General features: G+C 49.9%; 1 long non-coding RNA gene across 1 annotated transcript in view; it reads right to left on the bottom strand.

Moving 5' to 3' along the window:
* Positions 1-19,027, bottom strand: part of LOC142057008 (uncharacterized) — a 100,116-nt gene extending 81,089 nt beyond the window's left edge. Inside the window, exons 1-4 of the long non-coding RNA XR_012660517.1 lie at positions 18,982-19,027; positions 11,569-11,662; positions 10,239-10,393; positions 5,347-5,497 (exon numbers count right to left, since the gene is read on the bottom strand). This is a non-coding gene — a long non-coding RNA (uncharacterized LOC142057008). The remainder of the gene's footprint in view (positions 1-5,346; positions 5,498-10,238; positions 10,394-11,568; positions 11,663-18,981) is intronic.
* Positions 19,028-22,434: the final 3,407 nt, after the last annotated feature.

The following is a 22,434-nucleotide window of genomic DNA, read 5'->3' as shown; positions in this document are numbered from 1 at the left end:
TTGCCCTGCACGACTCGTCCCTCGGCATCTCCAAAACCAATACCAAACAAGTCGCCTGGTTGCACAGCAGTACCTTAACGGTTTCTGAAGACCGACTATAACCTGCCAGTAAAACAAATATATGACATCAAACATGAAGCCCTACGCACGTACAAGCTCGAACACCCTGCAGAGGTAATCTGCTCAGCTGAACTCTAGCTGCCTCTCCCAGATAGCCACGGTCACGGCCTCCGAGCCCACAAAATGTCACAGTGATTATGGTCCTCGCCCGCTGAGGACGGCCACTCCATCCGAGATGACGGTACCACCTTTCCCCCAACAGCCTTAGCATAGCAACAGATGAACCCTAAGCTCTCATCGCTGTGCCACCTACCCGACTCTACACGGCCAGCAAGGCGGCTCCGAGCCAAACTCACAAACGCACACACCAACACTATGAGAAACACTACAAACTGCGCGCCTCCGAGACGAGAGAACGCTCTCGGCAAACACAGAGACAACTGGACGGAAGAGCTCGTCCAGCAACAAGACCTGCAGAACCCTGACAGGGATGCAAGGAGGCCCTAACGCAATCCAAAAAGATTAGAAGAGCGTCAGGGCCCGTGACAAGAAGTTCCTCTCAAAACTGAGAGGGAGGAGGCACAAGAAGCCCAGCTACAAGACCTAAGGATGTAAGGATGCAGGGAAGAAATCATGCTCCCTGAAAACGGACAGCAACAGAGCAGAGCTCTTCACGCATCTGGGAACGACGCCGCAGACGACAACTGCCCAGAAACTCCTCAAACACCAGAGCGATCCACACTTTAAACTGTAACGCAAAAAAAGAAGCACCCGATGGGTGCCAGCCCCACAATTAGAACCTTGCCAGCCCCTAGGGATAGCGCTGTGCTCCTGAGAGCAAAGAGAACAAAGTCACCAGCCCCATGCACCTCCTCACTGCTACCCGCCTCGCCTGAAATGCTCCTCAAATAGCCTTCAGTCGCATCTTCCCTTTAATCCTGCACACAGACCCGCCGCCTTAGTGTGCTCTACTCAGCTCTGCTCTATCACCCTGCACAGCTCCATCTTCATCCTCTGCAAGAACAGCATGACAGAACAAGTCACCTGGACGCACAGCAACAGCTTAACCATTCCACAGGTCTTGCTTCCACGTAGGAATACCATCTAGAGCCCAACTACTGCATGCCGTTAAAGGAAATACCTTCAATTAAATGTTAAGCCCCACGCACGTACAAGCTTGAACAGCTGAGAGATGCCCACTGCTCAGCTAGCGCTCTAGCTGCCTCTCCCAGACAGCTACGGTCATCCCCTCGGCACCCACAAAACGCCCCGGAAATTACCGTCCTCGCCTGCTGCCAACGGCCACTTGCTCCGACGAGGGTTGTACGGGCGTTGCCAAAAGAGTCTATGCATATTAACATTAACCACATACTCTTATTGCTATTCTTTCCCCTGCTCTACCATTGCTACACCCCCAGGCAGAGCAGCTCTGACACAGGCATCAACGTGCACGGACCGACACTGCTCACAAATACTACAAGCGATGTGATCGAGGCACCTAAGAAAATTCTCACCAAGATGACGGACTTCTGGCCCAGAGATGCCACCGGGCCAGAAGATCTGTAGGGCAGCGAGGAAGAAGCTATAGCATCCGCAGAGAAGTCACGTACCATCACCACCTGCGAAAAAAACATATACCCACAACTAGGACGATGCACGAGCGACAAGCCACTCTTAAAGACCTCAGAACGTACAGGTGCAGGGAACAGGTCCCAGAAAAGGGCTCTGGGTATTCAGACTGCTCTTCAGCAGCAGTACTGAGGCCGCCTTAATCACCGCCGCAAAAAGATGGCCTTCTATAAAGGTGTAATATTTAAGACACAAGACAAATCTAAGCAGTAGACTTAAAATGTGGGAACGGAAGCTCTCGGTTACCATTATGCCGATGAGCCAGGGCTTGCAAAACCCTCAATATTGCTACCTAGGTGCCTGCTCAGCACGGAGAACAACAGACACATCAAGACCCAAGTACAGTAAGGAACAGACAGACTACAAAATCCACACAACACCACAAGCACAGGCAGGAACTCCCCTGCCTGGCAGATGCTTCTGTTTTGCAGAAAGGACACCACAACCTCTCTCGGCCCAAATGTGTCCGGTCTCTGAACGGTACCCTCCGCTGATTTTACAACCCCTGCCTGCCCCACCTGTGCTTCCCCCAACCGACTGGCCACCCGCACAAAGACTGCATCGGCCCCTCAGCTTCCCTTCCAAATCCAGGGGCTCAAAAGCCATCCTTTAAAAAGGCCACACAGGCTACGTAGGATGGGGCTGCGGTCACACGGATACTCTTCATCTCCAAACGTGCGGTGCCATCACTCAGCGTCACACCACTCAACGCCGGCCACTTCTGCAACGACAGCCTCCTCGGAAGCGCCGTGAACTTCCGCTCCCCCACGCTCTAATGAGGCTGGATGTCGTGGCCGCCGCCACCTGCGGTGCCTAGAGAACCAGGGAGACAAGGCAACCGCTGCCCCTGGAAGCAGCCGCCCACTCACAAACAATTCCACACCTCAAAAATAACCGCTGCTACGGTTTCCTGTTCATCGCTCACCTGGCCCGACGAGCTCGGGGCAGACATCCCGCTTTGCATATAGTTTTGAGAGTCCCTTCATTAACTAGTCACATAGGTGCTCACACTGCACGACCCCTCCGTTGTCACGTGCTGACCTACCTTCTCACGATGCTGTGTTCGCCCCCTCCCTCCCGTGTCCGGCTCCCTACCGTGCATCTGCACCAACAGCCACATTCCAGACTCAGCCTTTCCCCTACCATGCCAACACGGCTCCGCTCACCTCCCAGTCCGTGCCTCCTGGGTCAGTGGCCGCGTCAGGCGCCTGCTCGCATACTCGGTCCGTCCCCAATGGCTGGGGAACTGTTACCTTCAATGCCGGGCCCACTTCTGGGGAAATACGGAGAGGCACACAGATGTTGGACACTGCTTTCCAAAAGCAAGAGCTCACCACACAAAACAAACTAACAAATCCTTTTCACTGACTTGTTCGGCAACACAGAGACCCCAAAGGCCGAAATCCCAGACGAGTGACCTCACAGCCTGCCCCGTCACAGCACACGACGCCATCTGCTCGCCTTTGCTGTCATGCCTCGCTCAACTGTCCTGCTTAACCCTCGACCTATTACTTAAACTGCAAGAAAAAGTCAAACCACGCAACACACAAAAACTACAGTTCGTGTCAGATGACTCAAGCACAGGCGGACACTGATAGGCCAAACACCAAAAGCAGTACGGGAAGCAAACAGGCGTAGCTGGTGTAGTGACACACTCTCCCTTTGTAGGTAACTCACTCCTGAGCGACTCCATGAACAGCCGCGTGGAGAACCTCTCGGCAGACAGCACGCTCGAGTGGCCACGCTGACACATACGGGGAAGGAGACTGGGCTACCGGAGGCTGCTTGCACACAGAACACGACCATTAGCTAACACTAAAACACCCCTTTCCCAACCATCCCCCAGTATCAAGACTTCAAAAACCCCTCCTCTCCTCCTGAACTGTCAGGGAAGGAACCTCAGTATGTGAGCAGGCATTACTTAAGATGGTGCAGTGGTTCTGCCGGGTCCGTCCAACCTGAGCAACGGGTTCTAATGCCTGTCCAGCAGCGTCCATGATCTCTCTCACGGCCTCCCATGTCATAGACACCTCCCCTGCCCGGGACCGCATTTTCCATGTCCCACCCCTCCCCATCCCCGCAATGAAAATCAAACACAACAAATAAGCACTCCATCTTCTTGGCCTCCAAAAGAAGCTTCCTTCCTCTGCTGAGCGTCGACGCCGACATCCTCATGCTGTTCCTCAAAAGCAGGCTGGCCCTCGGGTGCCCGTACTGCCAAAGGAAGAGAAAATGATTATGCTCTTATAACGAGCTCCATCATCCTCTCCTCCTTCAGGAAATCGAATCCCGATCGCTACATACCAGAAGTTTGTGCAGGAGATGGCCGAGGCCAGCCCCGTAAATGAAGCACTCTGTGACCCTGCTTTCTCTTTTGGCCACAGCACCCGCCACCGGGGAGCCACAAACCCCTTTGTGACTCTCTAGGAAATCCAGATACAACTAGTTCAAAATATCTGGCAGGTGAGAGATGACCAACAAACACGTATAGTCCACCTCAAACCAGCCAGAGAGCTGATTTCCTCCCCCACTAAACTCTCATCTTCGACAAATACACCAAACAGAACAATGTTTACACTGAACAGAACAAAACCCTTACCCTCTGACACTCTGAAAAGGATTTGTGCACCCACAAAATATATATATTCATGCTATCGACCCACATACCACGCTTCCTCAGGGTCAGCCCCGCAAAGACAGGAGGACTCCCGATGCTCTCTCCACGGATACCCTGATGCTCCGCTCCCTTCTTTGCTGCTCCTGTCACGGGAAAACGCTGGGAATAAAAAAAAGGTTCAGAGAAGCAAAACAATAAACAATAGGGAGAGGGACCAGTGCAAAGGAATAAAGAGAGGAAGAGATGAACAGGAAGGACAGACAACCCCATCCTCAGCACAGCCTCTAGGAGAGGGAAAGAGGAAACAGCAACCGTTATTACCGCAGATCGACCCTGACCAAAGCCTCTCCTTCTGCAGGGGCTTCTGGACACACCGCTCCTTCCCTGCACTACTGCTAAGGGCCCCTGCGCTGAGGGGGAATCCACTGCAGGCAGAGAGAGGTTGAGAAAGGAAAAGTAGCCACAGGCTACAGGACAGAGAGAGGGAGGACTGAAAAGACGGGGAGGCAGGGAGACACTCAGAGCGAGATGGAGAAAGAAGGTGCGGGGAGCGCCAAAAAAAAAAAAAAAATTTTGCAGCAGGTAAGGAAAGAGAGGGGGCCAGGGGAGAGACAGGGAGGGCCCAGGATGCACAAGAGAGGCAACGGGGCCCCAGTGGCCCAGGACTCACCGCGACTCTCGCTCTCAGCGCTGCTGGCACAATTTAGCCGTTCAGATGCTTCTTTCCCCTCCTCTCCTCCCTGCCTCTTCTGCAGCTCCAGACTCTAGGCCGACCTCCACCTAAAGAGGATACGTGGGTGTCTTACCGCTCTTACGAGATGAGGCTTCCTAGGCACGTAGCCTAGCTCGCTCGTGCCCTACACGCCCGTACCCAACTCCGGGTTACGCGTACAGACCCTGCGGTGCACGTTGGTGGCCTGGCCCGCTGCGGGCTATGAAGGGGGATCCTTCCTCCCCCACCTGCAGGGACAGGCTCTCTCTTGCCTGCAGCAGGAAGGCAGCTGGCAGCCAGAGTGCGCCTTCAGTTTCTTCTGCTTTACCTTTCGTTGGCGTCTCCAGCTTCAGCCGAGGCAGCTCCTGTCCACAGCCGGGAAGGGCTTTGTCTGTCCCTTTTCGCCCCTGCGCTGCGAGGACGGCGAGGCCGGGCAGAGCGAAGCCACTTCTAAAACTATCCAAATGACAATTAGAGCCCTGAAAGAGGAGTGGAAGAGAAGAACAGGAGAGATCAGGCAGCAAAAATGCTCTGCAGGCTGCTGCCAGCCAACACTGCACTCTTTTGTTAGACCCACCCTGCCCCCCCACCCCCCCCAAATGCAAACAAAAGAAAACCATGACTTTGTGGAGTGGGTTTTTTTTTTCTTTTCAGTAGTTCTTTTGGAGCTCATCCCTGTCTCAGTATCTTGTCTTGTCAGAGCATGAAGTGCAGATGATCTGTATCCCGAGGACATTTGCATGGGATGAATACATTTTCAGAAACAGTCCAGACCTGTGAGACTCCTGTCACCTTTGTGGTTTTAATAATCGTAACTCAATTTTATCGACTGACACACTTGCGAGAAAACCAATTAACTTTGAAACGTAGCCTCTCCCTGGGGAAAAAACGTGTTAGACACCAAATGAAACTGATTCAGAGCTCCGAACCACAATGGAGCCGATAGACCTGTTGTGACTAAAACTAGTTGCTTTGGGGGAGTCAGAAAGGCTTCAAGGCAGGAAGCACCTCAACATTTACAACGCAGATGACCAGAACCATAAAGATAAGGACACTGCAGAACTACCAAACTCCTGCCAGAAGACCTCCTTTGCGTTACTGCAATGTCACCAAACTCCTGCCTGGAAACCACCTCGTGATCCCTGAGGCTCCACTCGGAAGCACCCAGGACAAACAGGCAACAGCCTCACCACTGCCACTGTTGTAAGGGGCCTCAGGCAAGGAGGCACTCAAGGACATCATCTCTGCAAGCCTGATGGGGAACCTCCTGGAGGGATGCAGACAACCTAGCAGCAGGCACCAGTTCAAACCAAGACAAAAGGAACTAAGGACACCTCCATCTAGAGAGGAGTCAGAACACTACCTGAAACCAACACACCTCACCCGCACAAGATTACTCCATGGGCCACCTCACAACCATATATGGAAGAAGGACTCAGCATTCAAGGAAAGGACACAAAAAACCCCACCCCTCCAACAAACCACTAGGGACCACCGGAGACCACCTGGTACCTCTGCAGGTGCTCCTAAGGGACTTAAAAACGCATGGGTAATTAAGATGCAAGTATTATAATTAGGTCCAGGAAACCTAATGCGTATGTACAGAACTGAGCAATATAAGCTTTGTCCATCACAACAGCATCAGTTGCCATCGTGTTTCACTCATTACATTTCTAATGGCACCTATGTGCTCAAAAGTTAACTATACTGATGCCACAGATCACTAGAAATTTAGTTATGCCTATGAAAATAAAAGGCTATTTCCAACTTGCCCATAGGATTAGTAGGAACAAAGAGAAACACTTGACCCTAAAGAAGGTTAACAGGCAGCTCTTAATTTATCACAGGTGAGATTTCTTTCTTTTACCTGAAAGGAAAAAATTTGTAATGACTGAGGGACCAGTCCAAGAACATGCTCTGCCGACTGCAATTTTTCAGCCGCAGCAGATTTGCCTTTTCTCTGCGTTTGATATTGACCACCTGTAGTGTCCTTGAACTCACGAGCATTTCTCCCTGCTGCCCGAGCCCCATACGTGCAATGACCTGAGCGGCAAGCGGAATCAGGCACCCAGGATTTTCTTCACACGATGGAGAAGGTGACACTAGGAAAAGAGGCGGCAAAAAATGAACCCGTCTGTCACACCCAGCCAACGGTGAGAACACAGGGACGATTCTGCCAGAGGGGTCGCGTGGGGCCACGCCAGGCACCCCAGGAGTTCCCACCATCCAGTTTCTCTCCCCTTAGCCAGGTACTGGGGAGACACCGCTGCCTCGTGCTGCTGCCTCTGCCATGCCCCCTCGCAGCGGGGCTGCCCCAGGAGAGCTGGGGCACCCCCACACCTCACTTCTGCCCTCAGAAACAGGACGAGGAGAGACCCTCCACGCAGAGAAAGGTGCGTGGCGTGGACTTAGTCCCCCAGGGAAGAGGCCAGGCTCCCCACTGGCAGGATGACTTGCCTCCCTGCTGCTCACAGCCACTTGCTGGGGACAGCCCTGCCTATGCCTGGCCACTCTTCAGCCATGCTGGGCATGCCTGCTGTCCAGCCGAAGGATGCTCCAGCTTAACCACAGACCCTGCTTGGTTACAGCTGCAGGCAGTTTTGTCTCTGGCTAATGCATGCTCCAGACAGTGGACACCCCATCTCATTCCAGCTCCTGCTTACTACAGTTGCAGCTAATTGAAGTCCAGCACTGCATTGAAGCTCCAGTTGATTTTAGCTCCTCCTTATAACCTCCAGCTACCTGCAACAGTCTGGGCTTTTGACAAGGTCCTAAATCTATTGCTGTCATAACTTGGATATTGCTATTAAACATTATAGCTGTACATCTGTCATGGTTTAACCCCAGCTGGCAACCAAGCAGCGCACAGCCGCTCACTTGCTCCCCCCCAGTGGAACGGGGAAGAGAATCAGAAAAGTAAAAGTGAGGAACCTCTTGGGTTGAGATGAGGACAGTTTAATAGGTAAAGCAAAAGCCACACATGCAAGCAAAGCAAAACAAGGAATCCATTCACTCCTTCCCATTGGCAGGCAGGTGTTAAGCCATCTCCAGGGAAGCAGGGATCTGTCATGGGTAACTTACTTGGGAAGACAAACACCATCACTCCCAACATCCCCCCCTTCCTCCTCCTTCCCCCAGCTCTATATGCTGAGCATGACACCATATGGTATGTAACATACCTTGGGTCAGTTTGGGTTGGCTGTCCCTGCTGTGTCCCCTCCCAGCTTCTTGTGCACCCAGCAGGTCATGGGAAGCTGAAGAAGTCCTTCACTAGTGTAAGCACTATGTAGCAACAACTAAAACATCTCTGCATGATCAACACTGTTTTCAGCACAAATCCAAAATAAAGTCCCCTGCTAGCTACTATGAAGAAAATTAACTCTATCCCAGCTGAAACCAGGACACACAGGAAAAGCAAAGCAAACCATTGATGTGTTGAAGCCCCCACGCACACCAGGTAGGGAACTTCCAGGATCTAGTCACAATTATAATCAACATGATACACACAGTAACTGGAGATTTGTACTTAATCTCTCTCCAAACCTGCCAGTAGCCCTACAGAGCAGAATCTTCTTTTCCGTTTGGACCCTTTTAACAGGATGTCAAAACACACTGTCCTTTCCTCAATGTCACTGCAACCACAAAGTTGCACTGCAATGCATGTACATATATTATACCTAGAATGCCTCACCTGAGGGAAAATTAGGTCAAGGCCATAATGAGCATGGACACAGGCAGTTTGTAGTAACTTCCCAGAAGTTCTGAGCATACAGGACACTTACGCCCACCTGCTCTATAAAAACAGCACATCTGCAAATAATTCTGACAGAAAACTGGCCTGTTTAGGTGGTTGAAATAGCCAAGACTCACAGATTTGTTTATTCTTCCTCTTTCCCCAATAAAAAAAATGAAACTTAAAAGGACTAATCACCAGCAGTTAGCCTTAATAGGATATGATTTGACCTGCTGCCTATTTAATTTTAATGTTATTGCTACAGTCTAAAACTTAATTCAGGATCACACTGTGTGGAAGTCTCTCAGGAACTCTCTTTACAACTCTACATGAAAGAGATTAGACCATCATCTGCAATAATCACTTTCACTCAGGTATTCTCTTTCTACCAAGTCCTTTCATGTTAACTGATGGGTTTTAAAGGCACCGGGGGTGGGGCAGTGAATAACCCTGCCAGAACTCACAGAGAAAGTTACTTTCTGGGTTCTTGTACATTACGCTTTCTGCTCTGGAACAGATTTTCTTCTGAAATAGCTTGCCTGAGGCACCAGAAGTCACAAATGGACAGTAAGGGGCTTTTCTGATGGGATGGGAGACCTGCATTCAACTAGAAGTTACAGCTGGCTGTTCAGTCTGCCTGAATACTGTGTATTATTATAGAACCACCTCCTTTGTACAGAATCCCTCCTGCAGCAATTCCATCTCACCAGATGTAAGAAGACTTCACATCTCCCGTCTCTCGTTTTTTCAGCCTTTCATCAAAAACCTTTTTCATTCCTCTTAAACAGACATAAGGACTATCACTTTCAATGTCTCATTTGAGCTTGCCAAATGTTATGGTTTAAATGCTAGAAACGAAATGACACGTGCTTCAAAACTCCCTTCCTAGAGATCCCTGCCTTCGATATACAGAGGTGCTTTTGGGAGACCTTTTTCAACAAGAAGCATCTCAGTGGGCTTTTAGTCTCTGTTTACTAACTCCTGTTGAAACCTAATACCTTCTGAAATTGAGGTGATGTTTTATACAAATATTTTTTGTATATATTGTATGTATTTGTATGTCTACTGTTTATATTATTATATTGTATAAATATTTTTTTGTTTCCACTGCCCACGGTTGTTACATAGGTTAATCTTCCCCAACATATCTTTTCAGTGTAAGCATGCAAAGCGCCAAAATAAATGCTTGCACTGATTCTTCAGTTCAGCCACCATTTGTTTTGGTCATGATTTAGAGATGTATGCCACTAGTAAATCCTGTAGTGCAGCTCCGAACCCACACAATAAGGCTATGACTAATGATTCAGGCAGTTTATCTTCAAAATAGTTCGGCACTGTCTAGAAATACTATCAGGCTCTTGGACTATAAATTCCACAAAGCCTTCTTCTTGCCCTTCCTTCACCTTCTTCCTTTGTCTTCAGCAATTACTTTCCTTGATTACATATATCATCTTGAGACCTCCTAAGGTCCGAAGAGAGAGACTCACCTCTAGCCAGGGAACTGTATGCCTTTGGAGAATTTTTTTGTGTTCTTTTTACTAAACACTCTTGAGATTACCACACTAGGAAGATTGAGTTAATGTGTCAGCTGACAACTCCTTCATGACATGAAGATGTGCATTAAGCTCTTCTCCAACAGACACTGTATTCACAGAAAAAATATTCAGATTTGATGTACTACACATAATTTATGAACTCAGCTTTTTTCCCCAGGGACCACATTTTCAGAAGTATTCAGTAGCCTAAGATGTTATACATGCATTTTAACAGGACTCTCTAATCATCTAGGAAACCCCGCACCTTCTAAAATCTGGTCCTGATACCATTAAGGCCACGTGACTTTGGCACTCTGTCTTCCCAGCTGTAAAATTCTCACATCGCTGCCTAGAAGGACTTGCATTACAAACCTCTTGTGGAGACCATTCATGCTTTACAGAGATGCCATTCACATGGCTTTGAAGGTTTTTTTTGCCTACAACTTTATCACTTCATTTTGATCATTCCTAAGATGAGTTTTCCTCATTTGGGTTGGGGAAAAGTAGCAGCTGAGAGCAGTTTCTTGTCATATTTGGTTACTGCTGTACAGACTGAAAACAAAATGCTCTGCAAACACTGGGGAGCTAAGATTTAAAGCGTGCCTTTCAGACCAACTTCATTAGACATTACTAAATGCATCAACCCCACGCCCCCATCCCTTTTTTTGCATTCTAAAACTAATGGGATTGTTAAGAAAATGCAAACAGCTCCAGACACCTCCAGTGCAACTGGTAAGGCAATTAACATAATGAGGGAGATCTGGAATCCAATTCACACTGTACACAAAATGATGGCCCCTTCACTTTTTCCTGGACAGAATTATATTGCAGTTGCCAGTGCTCATATGACACCAGCTCCTAATTCCTTATTTGTCCAGGGCTCACTGTGTTGGGGTTTTGGTTAAAAAAAAAAAAAAAAGTCTTTCCTTCTTTCTTTCCTTCTTGCTTAAGAAACAGGCAAACTGTTACATATGGAAGTTGACAGCCTCCTTTGAAAATGGTTTGCGTCACAAAAATGCTGCGGTACCCCTACAGTGTTAAGGGATTACAACACTAAAGTATCAAAGTTGGATTTGAAAAAGTTAATCATATTACCCCTCTCCTTTTATTATAATCATTTCACCATTGCGCTAAAGCATATAAGCATTTGGGTCATACTGATATGTAAGACCATCATTCATTTCTCAGTCAGGTAATACTGGTTTTATAAAGAGAGGTCTGTTTTATCTAGGAACTAGCTGTAGCTGTCAATATTATCAAACTACAGGGAAACAGCCTGTACCTTTGTCCTGCTAGAAATGGAGAGAAAACTGCAAGAAACATGCCGTCTGTAATCCAGTCATGGTACTCTGTGGTGCTGAGCACAACTTCAGCATCTGCTGGTGCAAAAGGAATAAATACAGCATCTGTCAGGATCTCCCAGCATCAGGGAATGAACATAAAGGATTCCACAACAAATACGCAACACTGGACTGACAAGGTTTTCATCCCAAAACAAGTACTTGGGTAACAGCGTGTGAAATGCCAATGGGAACGTCATGGTACTTGATGCTCTGACCATGCTTGAGCGGTGAGGAAATTGCAGAGTTACTGTGGCTCCACGAAGGACTCTTTCAGCAGCAACACTGAGCAACTCAAAGGACTCCCTTGCCCCTGAGTTTAGGGGAGGCTGGAGACTGCTTTAAACTCTGTCCTAGCTGATTACAAACAACGGTCTGTGCAGTTCTACTCACTGCATTTTCTGGTATCTGTGAGAGCTATCCCCCAGCACAATCTAGTTCACAGTGGACATCTGAAAATTCACTTTGGCCTAGGCAGCCCTTTAATTCCTGGGAGAAAATGTCCTCCACCAGCAAAAAACCAGGAAGAAACCTTTCCAAGAGCATTCTCCCCAGTATGGCAGAAAACGCTCTCCTTTTTGTTACAGTGGCATTTAGGAGCACACTAGCAAGGCTGCCACAGAATGTGTGTATTTTAACTAGAGACAAACCACAGTAAGCTGGTAAGTCAGCCAAGTGCCTCTCCTCACAGGAGAGGAGAGACTTTCAGACACCAGTCTCCAAGTGGCCCAAGGGGACAACTAATTTGTGCTCCCATTTCCCATCACACAACACTCTCATTTTCCAGACACCGCTACCAGAGGAGAATTTCTGGTACACAACTCTCAGTGCACTTCTGTTCTGTTGTCCTCAGAATGTCTATTTCTCCTACATTTTTGTTAACAGCTTTATAAAAATCACAAGGCATCCTCATCGAAATGGCCCTTTAGGAAACCAAACTGGAAAAGCTGAACAACGGCTGCATCTGAAACCGTATCTCTCTCTTGTGTCCTTCTCCCAGCGTGTACCCAGATGGACCCCTCTAAGGAACAGCAACCAGCTCCTTCCCAAAGCAGCAGCTGGTGACAAGGTTTCCTGGCTGCGTTCCTGTGATCAGTTGAATGGATTGAGTCTGTGGTTCTGACTTTATGGCTTATGCTTAATTTTCTTGTCTTCTGCTCTATGTTGCTCACTGGCCTTAACCACGCCCTCACCTCTAACAAGTGAGCAACATTTTCATAGCCAAAGTGCTCTGAACTCTGCATATCAACTTTCAAATATGCCAAAACTTGCCATTTGTATTATTTTCATTAAAGGCTACCTGCTTATCCAACTGTTCTATTAGAAAGTCAAGATTTGACAGAAACTTCAGCAATTAGGTAAAAGCTCTAACCAAACAATTGACTTTTCAACCTTCTACTTCTGAAAGATACGGAAAAAAAACCTAGTCTGAGCCTTAATAAGTTAAGCAAACAAAGATTTCACCTGGAGGAGTGTAATGGTGTATTTCAGCTCCAACAAGGAAATCACCCACCTGAGCCCAGAGAGAACCCAATGCTCACCTGTCGGCTCTACCACTCTCCTTCCGCAGGGGCTTCTGGACACACCACTCCTTCCCTGCTGTTGTGGTTTAGCGGCAGCTCAGCCCCACACAGTCGCTCGCTCACTCCCCCACCGGTAGATGGGGGAGAGAATCAGAAGAGTAACGCTCGTGGGTTGGGATAAGAACAGTTTAATAATTAAAATTAAAAGAAACAACAGTAGAAATGCAATGTAAAGGAGAACGACGAGAGGCGCAAAGCCCCGGGGGAGGGGGAAGGGAGGGGAGAGGGGGAGGGGGAACGAACCACCGAAACAAACCGCACGTGCCGCAGCCGCTCACCGCCCGCCGACCCGACGCCGCGCCGCCTCCGCGCTGCCACTGCCCCCCCTCAATATATTGGCCATGGTGTCCCATGGTATGGAATGAACCTGCCATTGGCCAGTCGGCGTCAGCCACCCCCACCATGGCCCTGCCCCTCCCAGCCCCCCCTGCCACGCCACGTGGCAGAGCGCGGGAAGCTGGAAAGGTAGCCGACCCCCACAGTGAGGAGAATTAACCCCTTCTCAGCCAAAACCAGCACATTCTCCGCCCCTTATTCCATACCATTTATACCATGCCCAGGTCCCATATGATGCAATACAACCGTACCAACCACCACCCCTCCCCTTCCCATCCTTTAACATAATACACAGACATCATTCCCTTAGTTCATGGATCTTCCCTGTAAAATGTCCATTAAAATGTCCATTGAGTTCACCCAGTCCATGACTCTGGGCTCCATCTGTTGTATCAGTCTTTCCGGGTGGGAGAGATGGTGTGTGGCGGTGGGTTGCTGCATACCGAGTCAGTCATCGTTCCATCACTGCTGCACGGCTTGTTTCATAGTTGATCTTCCATGGGTTGGGAGGCTCGTACTCTGATATCATTGATACAACACAGAGGTGACACACAGTATTATATAGCAGTTCACATTGTGCCATTTCAGTTCATTGACTGTTTTCACCCAAAATCAAATCCCCTTGAGGCACACATCGGATTTCTCCATCCTCCCGCATCACCCACCAAGTGCACCCAGGTCCTCGAGCAAAAGCAATCCCACGAATGGGTTTGCCTTTGCCGGAGGCAGGAAGAACCCAGACTGTTTTGCCCAGCATACTTTTTGTGTGCACTACAGGGACTCTATCCCCTTCCACAGTATGTAGGATTTCTGACTGGGCAGGGCCAGCTCGACTGGCAGATCCCCTCGTGTTGACTAACCACGTGGCTTTTGCTAAATGTGTATCCCAGTGCTTGAATGTCCCACCCCCCATTGCTCTCAGTGTAGTTTTTAACAGTCCATTGTACCGTTCAATTTTCCCAGAGGCTGGTGCATGATAGGGGATGTGATACACCCACTCAATGCCGTGCTCTTTGGCCCAGGTGTCTATGAGGCTATTTCGGAAATGAGTCCCGTTGTCTGACTCAATTCTCTCTGGGGTGCCATGTCGCCATAGGACTTGTTTCTCAAGACCCAGGACAGTGTTCCGGGCAGTGGCGTGGGGGACAGGATACGTTTCCAGCCAGCCAGTCGTTGTTTCTACCATTGTAAGCACATGGCGCTTGCCTTGGCGGGTCTGTGGGAGTGTGATATAGTCAATTTGCCAGGCCTCCCCATATTTATATTTCAGCCATCATCCCCCATACCACAGAGGCTTTACCCGCTTCGCTTGCTTGATTGCAGCGCATGTGTCACATTCGTGGATAACCTGTGCAATAATATCCATGGTCAAGTCCACCCCTCGATCACGAGCCCACCTGTATGTTGCATCTCTCCCTTGATGGCCTGAGGTGTCATGGGCCCACCGAGCTAGAAATAGTTCACCCTTATGCTGCCAGTCCAGATCCACCTTAGCCACTTCAATCGTGGCAGCCTGATCTACCTCCTGGTTGTTTCGATGTTCTTCAGTGGCCCGACTCTTGGGGACGTGAGCATCCACATGCCATACCTTTACAACCAGTTTCTCTACCCGGGCAGCAATATCTTGCCACAATGTGGCAGCCCAGATGGGTTTGCCTCTGCGCTGCCAGTTGCTTTGCTTCCATTGCTGCAGCCAGCCCCACAGGGCATTTGCCACCATCCAGGAGTCAGTATAGAGATAGAGCACTGGCCACTTTTCCCGTTCAGCGATGTCTAAGGCCAGCTGGATGGCCTTTACCTCTGCAAACTGGCTCGATTCACCTTCTCCTTCAGCAGTTTCTGCTACTTGTCGTGTAGGACTCCATACAGCAGCCTTCCATCTCCGGTGCTTTCCCACAAGGCGGCAGGACCCATCAGTGAACAGGGCATATTGCTTCTCATCTTCTGGCAGTTTGTTATACAGTGGGGCTTCTTCAGCACGTGTCACCTCCTCCTCTGGTGATAATCCAAAATCTTTACCTTCTGGCCAGTCCATAATCACTTCCAAGATTCCTGGGCGACTGGGGTTTCCTACTCGAGCCCGCTGGGTGATCAGTGCAACCCATTTACTCCACGTAGCATCAGTTGCATGGTGTGTAGAGGGGATGTTTCCTTTGAACATCCAGCCCAGCACTGGCAGTCGGGGTGCCAGGAGCAACTGTGCTTCAGTACCAACCACTTCTGAAGCAGCTCGAACCCCTTCATATGCTGCCAATATCTCTTTTTCAGTTGGAGTATAGCGGGCTTCAGACCCTCTGTATCCCCGACTCCAAAACCCTAGGGGTCGACCCCGGGTCTCCCCAGGTGCTTTCTGCCAGAGGCTCCAGGTAGGGCCATTCTCCCTGGCTGCAGTGTAGAGCACATTTTTTACATCTTGTCCTGCCCGGGCTGGCCCAAGAGCTACTGCATGGACTATTTCTCGTTTAATCTGTTCAAAGGCTTGTCGTTGCTCAGGGCCCCATTTGAAATCATTCTTTTTCCGGGTCACTTGATAGAGAGGGCTCACGATCAGACTGTAATTTGGAATATGCATTCTCCAAAAACCCACAACGCCCAAGAAAGCTTGTGTTTCCTTTTTGCTAGTTGGTGGAGACATGGCTGCTATTTTGTTGATCACATCCATTGGAATCTGACGACGACCGTCTTGCCATTTGATTCCTAAGAACTGGATTTCTCGTGCAGGTCCCTTCACCTTACTTTGTTTTACGGCAAAACCAGCCTTCAGAAGGATTTGGACTATTTTCTCACCTTTCTCAAAACTTCTTCCGCTGTGTTGCCCCACACAATGATGTCATCAATGTATTGAAGGTGTTCTGGAGCTTCTCCCTGTTCCAGTACAGTCTGAATCAGTCCATGGCAAATGGTAGGACTGTGTTTCCACCCCTGGGGCAGTCGATTCCAGGTGTACTGGACGCCCCTCCATGTGAAAGCAAACTGTGGCCTGCACTCTGCTGCCAGAGGAATTGAGAAGAACGCATTAGCAATATCAATTGTGGCATACCACTTGGCTGCCTTTGACTCCAGTTCGTATTGAAGTTCTAGCATGTCTGGCACAGCAGCACTCAACGGTGGAGTGACTTCATTCAGGCCACGATAGTCTAGTTTTTCAGCTACTCCGAGGGGATCATCCAATAGGGTCCCCATTTCTTTCTTAAAGTTCCTTACATCTGTGGTATTTAATGGGACTGCCACAAACCCGATGCCTCCCTGATTGCCTCCGAGGGGTACTTCTCGTAAAGGATATAGAGAAGCCCTCTCAGATATAGCAGTCCTACTTCTCGTACATGCAGCCGGCGGTTGATCTAATTCCGGTGTTGTTGGTGGGGGAGGCAGGGATAACGGTGGGACTGGTGGAGGTACTATGGCCACTGGAGGGGAAGCCGCTACCGGAGGTGGATTATTAAGATATGGGGGCGGCAGGTTATCCAGTGGTTCCCATTTATCATCTTTTTCCCTTTCTTTTTCATCTTCATCTCCTTCTTCTTCCTCAAAGTTTTCATCTCTTTTCTTTAATGTAAGTATTGAGGCTGGAAAAGGACGTGAAGTCCTGAGCCACAATTCTGCATAATCACTTTCCTCCTGACTAAAAGGTTCCTTTGAATTAACATATATATTCAAGACCTGGCAAATCCAGTCTTCAAAAGATCCAAAAACAGGCCAAAAGACAAGTGGTCTTAAAGGTTTCTTCGGCCATTCAACCATACAATATTGAACCAATTTTAATTTACTTTTTCCTTTTCTGGGGCCCCTTTCATTCCAATTTCTAATCATTATTCCTAATGGACTTTCTGATGGTATGTCTGGTAATTTGCTCCCTTTCTCCTGGTCCTGGGTCCTCAAATTTGTCTGACCCGTCTAGGAATTTTACTGTGGCAATTCCTACAGCCCTTGGTTACCGGTAAGAGTGTCTTGCAGGGGGCTTAGGACCTATCACCCACCCACGAATCCTATAGGAATCACTTCGGTCCTTCACCAGCCAAGTCCCTCGCGGGAGATTGGAACCGCGGTTAGAAGACCTCCACAATCACTTCAGAACTAGGTTCTGTCTCAGTCACACTCTTACACACAGAGGCAACCGAATCCCACCCAACCAAACGGTATACAGCCTAAATACTTACGACTCCGTCGTCTTCGTTTGGATCTTCGCGCGCAGAATTACGGGCAAAACAAACTGCTGCAGCCGGCAAGGGAGCTTATAAAAATTAAATTCCTTGCTTGTCCCTGTTCGGGTTCAGGATGGCGTTAGCCCTGACCCAACCTGACCAGGAGCCACCAAATGGTGGGGCGCCACTCCTAGATCAAGTCAGAATTCAGGAACCAAGACCATCCCGGACGAGCCCCCAATTGTTATAACTAATTTAGCCTTCAACGGAATTTCAATCAAAGTTTACAATTTATTGAATAGAGACAAGCAAGCAGCGCTGGATGCACGGGGGATCCTTCCGCCTAACGTGCATACCGTCATACAAAATTACAGGGTTTATATAACAATTAGTAAAAACACGCCTAAGTTTACACTCATTGGTCAGTGATAAGCATCCCACTTGCCGTTGGTCAGCCGTAGTTAAATTAGCCACACTTGCCATGTAGATTAGCCCGCATGCTCTTTACGGGTGTGGGGGGGCAAGTCTTTTTGGTCACTCTCCTTTGTAGCAGGGTGTTTCCACTGTTAGTCCTTGAAGTTCTACTGAATTGTATCTTTTTAGGAAGCTTCTTGTCAATGCAGCATTCATTGCTAACGCCCTCTTGACTGGCCTAAGCAGGTGTTAGTTTCTACTCCTAACTAAAATTCTTTCTTAACAGTTAACTTAAATCGCCAATCAACATTCCAACTATTAAGACAATTGAACGGCCCTCAGTTACACAAGCACAAACCCATTAAGACAGTTAACGGCCCTCGGTTACACAAGCACAAACCCATTACGACAGTTAACAAGTCAACTGAACGGCCCTCGGTTACACAAGCACAAACAGAACGGTCAAATGCTAGAGGGTCACACTTCACCGTGTGACTCTAGCATTGTTCCATATTGACACGAATCAGATGAACACATTTTACAGCAGCACGCTTCAGGGGAGGTGCCGGGGCTGGGGGCAGGCTCACGGGGCAAGGGGGCCAGGGGAGGCTGAGCGGGAGCTCCGGTGAGCCGGGGAGGCGGCCATCATCTGCGCCCTGGGCAGGGGGAAGAGGTCCTCCTCCTTTCCCTCTTCCCTTCTGTCAGCTCCCGGGGAACTCCTGGGGCTGCCCTGACCCGCTCGCCTTCCGCAAGCTAGGAGCCTGCCTCGGCGGGTGGTTTAAAGCTTCCCATCCTCCACCCCCAGACAGCCAGCGGACAGGAGACACCCCTGCACCCACCAAAAGAGCTCGCTCGCCCCACCGGCGACCCCGGCCCTTACCCGCCGCCGGGAACCCCGCCCGGCGCGCCGTCACGCTGCTCCCGCGCACCGCGCATGCGCCGAAGGCCGACGGGGCGCCGGAGGGGCCAGAGCCGGGGCACGGACGCCGGCCTGCAGCACCGCGCTTCGGCCACCAGGCGGCGGCAGCGGCGAGAACCCGCGCGCACCCGGGGAGCACGTGGGTGGGGGGGGCAGCGGCGTTTCCTTTCGGGGAGGCAGCAACGAGCGCGGCGGCATCACCTCGCAGGCACCGCAGCATCGCATTGCCGTTATCGGCGGACGGCACCGGGGAGCAGGGCGGCGCCTCCGCGGCGCCCCGCCTGCAGTACCGGGTCTTGGTCGCCGGGCGGCAGCAGCGCCTTGCCTGGGGTTTCTGCTGGCACAAAGGCCTTCCTGCTCCCGGAGACTGAGGTCCCGCTTTGGGGAAGCCTGCACGCTCCAATCCTCCTGCTTGGTGAGGCAGGGAACAGCTGTGCGTGACCTGGGAGCCCGCGGGGATGGGCAGGGTCCCAGCAGGGAAATCCAGAGGGGCTTGGCTGTCCGTGTGCTCGCGTCGTGTGAGGCAGCCCCGGAGTACTACTGCAGGGCCAGTCCTCTCACCCGATCAGCAAGCTCAGGTCTGGGGAAACCACTGCGGAATAGAGCTACTTCCCCATGCTCCAAAAACACTGAGGGAGAAAAAGCACGTATGATATGCAACAAGAAGTAATGCTGTTGACTACCTCACTGAGAAAAATATAGTTTTTGATCAACATGAAGAAAAGTGAAATACCCTGGGCAGAATTATCCAATATTGATTACACACCCATAATAACAGGGTTCAGGAACTAAGCAAGTCTGGCCTCGTGGGTGGCAGAATCACACAGTGATGCCTGCCTAGTTTCTCTTTCCTTCTCCAAATCTGGGAAAGCCCCTGCAGAGCCAAATAAGCAAACGTATAGGAACAGTCACAGTCAATACCTTTTCAAGAAACACTCTCCAAAAGAGCATGCTGGAGGTATCTGTGCTTCTCACCTGCCACAGGTGCCTCCAGCAACTACATCACCCCACCCCACAGAGCTGACACAGAGAGGATGCTGTGGGATGACAGAGTTACAGGGCCCGTTAAATGATGGCACTCATCTGCAGTTAGACTCCCTGGGAAATGTCCTCATGAAGTGGATAATTAGCATGCCCCTAATTGCCCCCATTCCCTCTGGCGCCGTAAGGGTACTGTGGAAAAAAAAAGTAGTTTTACTCTACCCAGGAAGAAGATGGCCTGTAAGTGCTTAAAGACTGGTTTTTTTACACCTTCAGTGCCAGAGGTTGCACAAACAACATGGCACAGAAAGAGGGAAAAAAACAAGGGACTTAAATGATGTCAATTTAAGAGCAACGTCAAGCACTGGTGGGGCAGGGAACAGAAACAGTCAGCGCTGACTTTGGGTGCATAGAGGTCAGGTGAGACATGCTTACTCCTCCTGTCTGGCCATGCCATCCTCAAGTGCGTGGTGGCTGTTGCCAGTCCCAGTGGCAGGAAGAAGCTGTCCCCAGGGGCTTCCTGGGGTCCTCACTGCATTTGCAGCTCTCTGCTGGGGAATGACCTGAGCCTGTGGAAATGGTCTACAGAGCCCTAAAATTTTCAGATCACTTATAGAAAAACAAGTTGCTGCTGACTTTCAGGAGAAAGGGCCTTTCTGCCTGAAGGTGCCTTGAGTTTGGGTCTCCCCAGGAGGCAGGTCTTAACACTGGATCAAGTCACTGTCTCAATGCAGAGACGTTAATTAAAACAAGCAGCCAGGACCATGCTTACAAGGACTCAAGTTATACCTGCGTCTGCATGGCCCAAGTTCCCACTTTGTCTTCTTCATTTACCAGCACACATGCCAGGCACAGAGCTCACAAAATTGCTCAGTCCCGCTTTCTCCACAGAAATCCACAAATTGGGCCACCTCCTCTACCAGCTACTAATAGTGACAGCCAGAAAACGGAACAAAACTGAAAAAACCCACATGGTTCATTTTGATGGCTTTTGAACTCACGTTTATCTGCTTCTTCTTGTGGCAAGATTGTCCAAGCTTTGCCTAAAAATAAAACATCAATGAGGACAAAAGGGTTGTTTCTTGTAAAAGTAACCCCTCCCCTTTCAGGTTTCTGCATAGCTAAGAAAAGCTTAAGTATCCATATGGGTGGCTGTGCATATATAGACTCTCTACTTATTGACATGATATATACAGTTTTTCAGCAGTCCTAAGCCATTTCCATGCTTCAGTGCTGAGCAGCAATCCAAGCCAGCAACAAACCGCTGGCTGACACAAGCCCTAGTGGCTGTAGGGTAACTCATGCTTTTCTGGTTTAACATCAGTCTTGGGTGATCTCCGCAAGCACTTCGGCTCATATTGCTCAGTGGTTACAATCTGTGGTTTTTCTGTTCACTGAATAACAATCTCTAATTCCTACCACCAGGAACTTTACTGCAAACTGATATATTTATTACTAGCCCTTGGGCATTTTTCTAAGGCCACCTGCTTTTTACAGCCAGAGCACTGAACTGCACTGTCCTACCAGCCTAATTTATTCTTAGCTTCCCAGTGCTGGGAATGAGCAGCAGGATGAGGCTATATGATGCACCACTGCAGGGAATCCCAGCCCACAGGAAGCCCCGGTATGATGACAATGCATGAGTCTGGTATGCCAGGGCACCATGTCATTAGGGCTGGGACCCAGGTGGCCAAGGGGCCACACCAGACCCAGCGCTGGGACCAGAATTCAGACCTGGCAAAGAAGGAGAGACCATTTGGATTTTTGGGAGGCTAGGCAGGCACAGAGCCCCAGTGTTGGTGTAGCTGTGCCAGAAGTGGCACCAAAAAGGTTTTCCATTGCCTCCATCCATCCCAGGCCCTGCTGATTTGGGTTGCATCAGCACTGTGGCTTGCCCTGAGCAGCATGTCCCACCTCTTGCCCCTGCCCCAAGCATTTAACAGCTCTGGTGTTATCAGGGGCAGGTCCAAACCACATTTCCCCCTCCTGCTCCAGCACCTGCGGTTCTGCTGGTGGCCATCCTCCCTCATTTCCCCTTCCTCACCCTCTGGACCATGGCAGCAACCCTGCCCAGGGCTCTGTCTCCCCTCCCAGTGCCCACCAACTGGTGAGTGTGGCTTGCTCTCCCGCTTTGGTGTTTGCTCATTCCCCATGGGGTCAGGAAGGAAGTTGTTTTTTTTTTTTAACCCCCCAGCTGGGTGTGGTGGATGGGTTTTGCCTTGCTCTGCTGCATCTCAGTCACCACAGGATGAGATGGCTCACAGCAGGAGACACAGCACAGAGAAGCCCTGTTTTCCATTTGGGAGTTGCTCCTGCATGGTGGAGAGACAAAGCAGCTCCTCTCTACCCCGCAGGACTTCTCTCCTTCCTCCAATTCCAGGGGCCACAATCATCGATGGCAGTGGCTCTCCGCTGGGGGCCACTGCTTGGGCT

Source organism: Phalacrocorax aristotelis, chromosome 5 (genome assembly GCF_949628215.1).
Source record: "Phalacrocorax aristotelis chromosome 5, bGulAri2.1, whole genome shotgun sequence".
NCBI classification, from domain to species: domain Eukaryota; kingdom Metazoa; phylum Chordata; class Aves; order Suliformes; family Phalacrocoracidae; genus Phalacrocorax; species Phalacrocorax aristotelis.
This window is presented reverse-complemented; position numbering and strand designations above follow the sequence as displayed.